This window comes from Bubalus kerabau, chromosome 16 (assembly GCF_029407905.1).
Source record: "Bubalus kerabau isolate K-KA32 ecotype Philippines breed swamp buffalo chromosome 16, PCC_UOA_SB_1v2, whole genome shotgun sequence".
Taxonomy (NCBI): domain Eukaryota; kingdom Metazoa; phylum Chordata; class Mammalia; order Artiodactyla; family Bovidae; genus Bubalus; species Bubalus kerabau.
The window spans coordinates 48,184,007-48,191,879 of NC_073639.1; positions in this window are offsets into that span (position 1 = coordinate 48,184,007).

The following is a 7,873-nucleotide window of genomic DNA, read 5'->3' on the forward strand; positions in this document are numbered from 1 at the left end:
ATATAATAAGCCACTAAATTGTGACGTGATCTATTATGTAGAAGAGTAACTGGACCAGTTAGAATCAGACATGGAAAAACTGATGCCAGTTTGGGAAAGGAGTATGACAAGGCTGTATATTGCCACCATGCTTGTTTAACTTAGAGGCAGAGTACTCACTGGAGAAGGAAATGGCAACCCAAACCAGTATTCTTGCCTGGAAAATACCATGGACAGAGGAGTCTGGTAGGCTACAGTTCATGGGGTCACAAAGAGTTGGACACAACTGAGCGACTGAGCACACACACATGCAGAGTACATCATGCAAAATGCTGGGCTGGATGAATCACAAGCTGGAATCAAGATTGCTGGAAGAAGTATAGACAACCTCAGATGTGCAGATGATACCACTCTAATGGCAGAAAGTGAAGAGAAACTAAAGAGCCTCTTGGTGAAAGAGGAGAATAAAAAAGGTGGCTTGAAACTCAAAATTCAAAAAACTAAGATCATTGCATCCAGTCCCATCACTTCATAGCAAATAGATGGAGAAAAAGTGGAAGCAGAGACAGATTTTATTTTCTTGGGCTGCAAAGTCAGCGTGGATGGTGACAGGTGCCATGAAATTAAAAGATGTTTGCTCCTTGGAAGGAAAGCTATGACAAACCTAGATAGCATATTAAAAAGCAAAGACATCACTTTCCTGACAAAGGTTCATTAGTCAAAGCTATGATTTTCCCAGTCGTCATGTACAAATGTGAGAGTTGGACCATAAAGAAGGCCGAACAGCGAAGAATTGATGCTTTCTAACTGTGGCACTGGAGAAGGCTCCTGAGAGTCCCTTGGACTTCAATAAGATCAAACCAGTCAATCCTAAAGGAAATCAACCCTGAATATTCATTGGAAGGACTGATGCTGAGTCTGAAGCTCCAATAAGAGCCAATTCACTGGGGGGAAAAGCTCTAATGATGGGAAAGATTTAAGAGGGTGGCAGAGGATGACATGTTTGCATGCCATCACTGACTCAATGGACATGAATTTGAGTAAACTGCAGGAGATACTGGAGGGAGGACAGAAGAGCCTGGTATGCTTCAATCCATGGGGTCACAAAGAGTTGGACATAGCGACTGAACAACAACTGGACCAACACACAAAAGGACAGTATTGTTCAACTTTATAAGTAAATAATATGTTCAAGATTGCCAGAGTCCAGCTCCAGCAGTCAGGGAATTGGCCTGAAGGGATGGGTGGTGTCGACGAGAAATGATGCAGCCTCTCAGTTTTCTTGGACTGAATATTTATTTCAAGCTTAAGATTCTCTTTTATACTTTTACAAAAGCATTAGGTCAGAGGTTTGACATTTTCAGTTCCCCCTGACCCAGATTTGTTGTCTCCATAAATCATTGTTGCCCCTCAAAAGGAGTTCCTGCCTCAGCGATTCTCTTATCTACTTCTCATGTGTCCTTGTGAATACATAGTAACTCATGCTAATGTCTGGGCTGCATACCACATTCCTCAGTTTATTTCTTATCTTTCTAAATCCTGTTTGCCCCTAGTATCCTGAGCTCACTTTCTCTAAAAGGCTTCTAACCACTAATATCTCCAAAATTCCTAATCTCTAGAAGCTATAGTAAAATATGCTAACATTACAACATTCCTTAAATCTTTAGCTTCTAACTATTTTAATTATTCCTAAGCCCTAAATTCAGCAAACTCCTTTGCCATAAACATTTCCCTCACAAATAGGTTTCAGATAGCAATCCCTCCCATGGCCTCAAGCTGCGGTCTACGTGCTCATCATGGAACACTCTTTTGTAAAGGTCCTTGAACGAATATCAAAGATTAACTTTATGAATTATTCTCTGAGCACAGCTGCAGAAGGCTTTGTGCCTTCTCATGCTCCTCTCAAGAACAATAAGCACCTTAATATTCTTTTCAGTCAACTCAGCTGAGGAGAGGAAAAAACAAGTCAGGATCACAAGGCCTAACTCCTTCATCCCGGGTCCATGCCTGCGGGACAAGGAGAGGGAGTTGGGGCCATGCCTCCATTTGTCAGTAATGCCTAAAGCAGCTCCCGACACAAGATACTTTAATATTGAAGTTTATTAATATATTCATCATATTAATCTTAAAGCAGAAATAGGTTATTATAAAATACATATTTATTTACCTATATAGCTAAAGAAGAATATTCAATATATTCCAGCCATTCTTCAGGATCAAGTCCTTAACAAATTCAAAATGGAAAGTAACTTTCTTTTAAGGTGATAAAGGATATCTACAACCTTCTACTGCAATTATACTGAATTCATTTATTAGTTCGAATAGTTTTCTCTTCAGAACAGCATGGTAGGGGGTACTTCCTTGGCTGTCCAGTGATTAAGACTCTGTTGCTCCCAATGCAAGAGGCACAGGTAAGATCCCGCATGCTGCATAGTATAGCCAAAATAAACAGACAGAAAAAACAGAATGGGGGAGTGGGAGGATACAAATAGGTGAGGGTACAAACTTCAAGTTACAAGATAAATCAGTCATGGGTATGAAATATACACTGTATAGTATATTATCAATAATTATGTAATATCCTGTATGGCAGCGGTTGCCAAAATTTCTGGCACCAGGGACTGGTTTCATGGAAGAACAATTTTTCCTCACACTGGGGTGTGGGGGTGGGGAATGATTTTGGGATGATTCAAGTGTACAACATTTATTGCACTAATGATAATCTGTATTTGTAGCTGCTCCCCAGCACTAACATCACTGCCTCAGCTTCACTTCAAATCATCTTTTGCAAGTGCAGTTCATAGTAGGGTTAGAGCTCCTATGAGAATCTAATGCTGCCATTAGAGCAGCTGTAACTACAGATGAAGTTTTGCTCATTTGCGATGCTCACCACCTGCTATGTAGCCCAGTTCCTAACAGACCACAAGCTGACACTGGTTTGTGGTCCAGGGGGTGGGGACCCCTGTTGTAAGGTAACAACGTGGTGATCATTTTTAAATGTATAAAAATATTGAATTGAGATAGGCTGGCACCCGGGAGCATTTGCACATGGACAAAGATCTCCTTGAACAACGGAAAACAAAGAAACTATAAAGGACTAAAAATAACTGTACACATGTGAAATTGGGAAAAATTATGAATAATAAGACATATAAAGGCCAAAAATAACTGCTAGTTCTAGGTGCAGTGAGCAAAAGAAGGATAGTGTGCATGATCCCTGAACAAAGTGGGTGGGTAGGCCACCCTAAGCCACCCATTTGGCCCAACCCACTGATCCACCCCTACCTTCACCCCATTTAAGGGACCAGCTTACCCTATCTCAGAAAGCAAGCAAGGGCACTTTTTTTCTTGTTCTGCAGTGTGAGTCCCAATAAAGCCTTGTCTGAACTCCTTATCTGGTTACTTACCAATTTCTATCCATTAAAGAGTCCAAGGACCCAAGGTGGTAACAGAGTCATTATGTTGTTTAACAGGAAGTAACTTACAATTATAAGACAAACAAGTACTAGGGATGTGTTGAGGTCCTTTAATGGACCCGAACCTGGTGGTCCAGAGTCGACAATAAGAAATTAAAAGAGAGAGAGAAAGAGGCTGATATTCCTTGGTTTACACAGAAAGCCCATAAAGCCTTTGACACAAGGCTTGCACTGCTACACGTAGGCATCAGGAGCCCTCTTGAGGAGGTGAAGGCACAGTGTGCCTTCACCAGAGGGTCTTAGAAGCCCGGGCAAGAAAGTGAGCTCAGTGAGCTTCTGCACTCCAGAGAATTAGCCTGAGAGAGACAGAGAAAGAAAGAAAGACATGGGGACCCAAGCTCTGATGGAACAAAGGTGTTTATTTCAACATGCTATGCTAAGTCACTTCAGTCGTGTCCGACTCTGTGCAACCCCATAGACGGCAGCCCACCAGGCTCCCCCGTCCCTGGGATTCTCCAGGCAAGAACACTGGAGTGGGTTGCCATGTCCTTCTCCAATATTTCAACATAGTGTGGGTATTTATACTGTCTTACAAGGTAACTATTTTCAGAAAAGATAAAAATCAAAAGTCCAGACTTACAAATTATCATAAGGTGATCCATATCAAAGACAGAGGGTTATAAATAATCACTTTTACCATATGGTTCATAAAAAGGAAGAGGGTCATAAATAGTTACTTATCACCGTATGGAAAAACTAACGAAGGAAATGCATGCATACTTCAGCCCCTGGGAGTAGTTTGCTACCCCCACTTAATTCCTGAATATTCAGGAATTAATAAGGGACAGAGGATTCATGACAGATCCAAAACAGCACACAGGAAGCCTCCTGTTAAATGCTTCGTGACAGGGATGTAATGTACAACATGATAAATATAATCAACACTGATGTATGCTATATATAAAAGTTTTTAAGAGAGTAAATCTAAGAATTCTCATCACAATGAAAAATATTTTATTTCATTAAATTTGTATCTATATGAGGTGATGGATGTTCACTAAACTTGTCATAAACATTCTATGATGTATTTAAATCAAATCATTATGCTATACACCTTAACTGTGTATTGTGAAAAAGTGAAAATGTTAGTTGCTCAGTTGTGTCTGACTCTTTGTGATCCCATGGACTGTAGCCCGTCAGGCTCCTCTGTCCATGGAATTCTCCAGACAAGAATACTGGAGTGGGTTGCCATTCTCTTCTCCAGGAGACCTTCCCGACCCAGAGATGTGTTCAAACCCTCATCTCCTGCATTGCAGGCAGATTCTTTACCCTCTGAGCCACCAGGAAAGCTGAAATGCATACTGTGCTGTATATGTCAATAACGTCAGTTATATATCAATACAACTGATGAAAAAAAGGAGACTAAGACAAGGATATGCACAGATGGAGGACTATGTGAGGGCATGGGAAGAAGACAGCCACCTGCAAGCCAAGCAGAGACCTTAGAAGAAACCAAAGCTACAAAATCATGATATCCTGTCTCCAGAATTGTGACAAAATAAATTTCTGATGTTTATCCCACCCATCTATGATATTTTGTTATGGCGGTTCTAGCAACCAAACAAACTGGAGATGAGGAAATTGGCTTCCCATGTGGAAACAAAATGAAACTGGAACAGTATCTCATACTATGTGCACACATACAACTCCAGACAGAATACAATTTAAATGTGAAAGCAAAACACTGAAACTATTAAAAGATAATACATGGAAATCCTTTATGATATCAGAATTGAGAAAGATTTCTTAACAAAACACATAAGTAAACCACAAATGAAATGATAAAGGAAAAGCTAGATAAATTTTATGTCAAAGATAAAGCCTATGGGATCAACAATTTTATAAACAAAGTCAAGCATATATTGACAGAAAAAATTAAAACATATATTGCATATTGAGGATTAGTAAAAATATACATTCAGCTCCATGAACAGATAACACAATTGAAAAATGGCAAAGATAATTGACAATTTATGGAATAAAAGCCTCAAGTGGTGTAAAAATGTGTATGCTTCACCAGTGATTGTTGACACACATCCTTGTAAAATAGGGAAGAACAAATCTGACTCCATATTTGATCTGTTTCTTTTACTTTAATCTTTGTATTCTATTGCTTTTGCTAAAATAGTGTTGCCTATAGCCTAAAATTTATAGGATAACCCATTCTCAAGTCTCTGACCTTTAAAGGTATAACACTTTTCTATTCATAGAGATAAAAAGTTGCAGAAGAATAACATTTCTCTTATTGGAGGTTTAAGTGAACATTTGACCAGACCTACATGAACAGCTCTGAGAACAAAGGATTCCAACACTAAGAAGTTTGAAAAAACCAATCACTCCCCCTCTCCTTTCATTATAAAAGAAGCCTGAATTCTGACTCAGGTAAGATGGTTCTTATAAAACTCAATATTCAAAAACCTAACATCATGAAATCTGGTCCCATCACTTTATGGCAAATAGAAGGGGGAAAAGTAGAACCAGTAACCAACTTTATTTTCTTGGACTCCAAATTCACTGTGGATGGTGACTGCAGCCATGAAATTAAAAGATACTTGCTCCTTTGAAGGAACACTATGACAAACCTAGACAGCATATTAAAAAGCAAAGACATCACTTTGCTGACAAAAGTCTGTTAGTCAAAGCTAGGGTTTTCCCAGTAGTCATGTAAAGATGTGAGAGTTGGACCATGACTCTTTGGTTGTGCACCGGAGAATTGATGCTTTCGAATTGTGCTGCTGGAGAAGACTCTTGAGAGTCCCTTGAACTGCAAGGAGATCAAACCAGTCAATCCTAAAGGAAATCAACCCTGAATATTCATTGGAAGGGCTCATGTTGAATCTGAAGCTCCAAATTTGGTTACCTGATAAGAAGAGCTGACTCACTGGAAAAACAAAAACAAAACTGATGCTGGGAAAGATTGAAGGCAAAAGGAGAAGAGGACGGCAGAGGATGAGATGGTTAGACAGCATCACTAACTCAATGGACATGAGTTTGAGCAAATTCCGGGAGATAGTGAAGGATAGGGAAGCCTGGTATGCTTTACAGTCCATGGGGGTCACAGAGTCAGATATTATTTAGCCACTGAACAACAACAACAAGATGGTTCTTTGGGACACTAGTCCACCATCTTCTCTGTCTACTGACCTTCCAAATAAAGTCACTCTTCAGTGCCCCAGCAACTCACCTCTGGATTTACTGCCCTGTCATGCAGCCGCCAGCATGAACTTGGACTCGCTTGTGTTCTGCATTTTAAGTATTAGTTTAGTTTTTCCGTGAATAAAATAATTAAATTATAGTGATTTAATTATTTTTCCGAGAGGTGGTACTTTGTTTTGGCCATGCCACTCAGGCTTGTGGGATCTTGGTGAGTTCCCCAACCAGGGATCAAACCCGAGCTCCCTGCAGTGGAAGCAAGGAGTTCTAATCACTGGAGCACCAGGAAATTACCAGTATTAGCCTGGTTAAAAAAAATCTGAATCCTGAGTATGGATCCCTTGTTCCTAACTCCTAATGATATTCCACCTTTAAGCAGCATAGTGGTTTAATAGTTGAAATGGATATTTTTTCTATCAGGCTAAATTAGGAAACAATTTTTTTTAATTTATATTTTAAAACCTATAATGTATTTTTTCAGTTAAACATTTTTTTCATCTCGTCGAGGTAATATCAGTTTTTCCCTTTAACTTATTTACTTATGTCAATATATACCCTGATTGCCCTTATATTTCTAGAATAGAATCCCCTTGGTTTCCAGTCTACGAAAATATTTCTATTTCTACAAAATATTAACAAAATATCCTACAAAAAATTATCTGTTAATAACTTCTCAGTATTTTTGCATGGGCAGCAATAATCAAGTTCTGTCTGTGCTTCCTTTTAAATCATAATTTGTCCATTTTGGTACCTTTATGCTATTAAATAAATAGAAACTTTTCCTTCTTCTAATTCCTCTAAAACTATTTAAATATAAGAGTTCTCTGATCACTGGATGTTTGAAAGAATTCATTGGAAACGCAATGATGGATACTTTTCGGCACAGATTCCCTGATACTGCCTTCATTTTTATTCACGTCCAGGTTTTCTCGTTTCTCGGATCAAATCTGACACATCTACTCCTTGAGAACCATAAAGAATTTAGAATTTATTAATACAGAGTGGATTCTTAATCTCTTAAGTGTCTGTGGCTCCTTATTTTCTTTTTTCATCCTACCTTTCACTCTTTTAAAAAAAAATAGTGAAAATTATAACCTACCCCACTGCACTTGAGTTATATATTAACTTCGCTTTTTTTGTGCTTTACTATCTGTTTTCCATAAATGTGTTAAAATTATTTTTCTGTTTTCTCCAAGACCGACCCGCGTTCCAGCGACTCCTGACGCTGCGTGTCCCAGGGCCTCCTGGGAAGTGTAGTTCGGCAG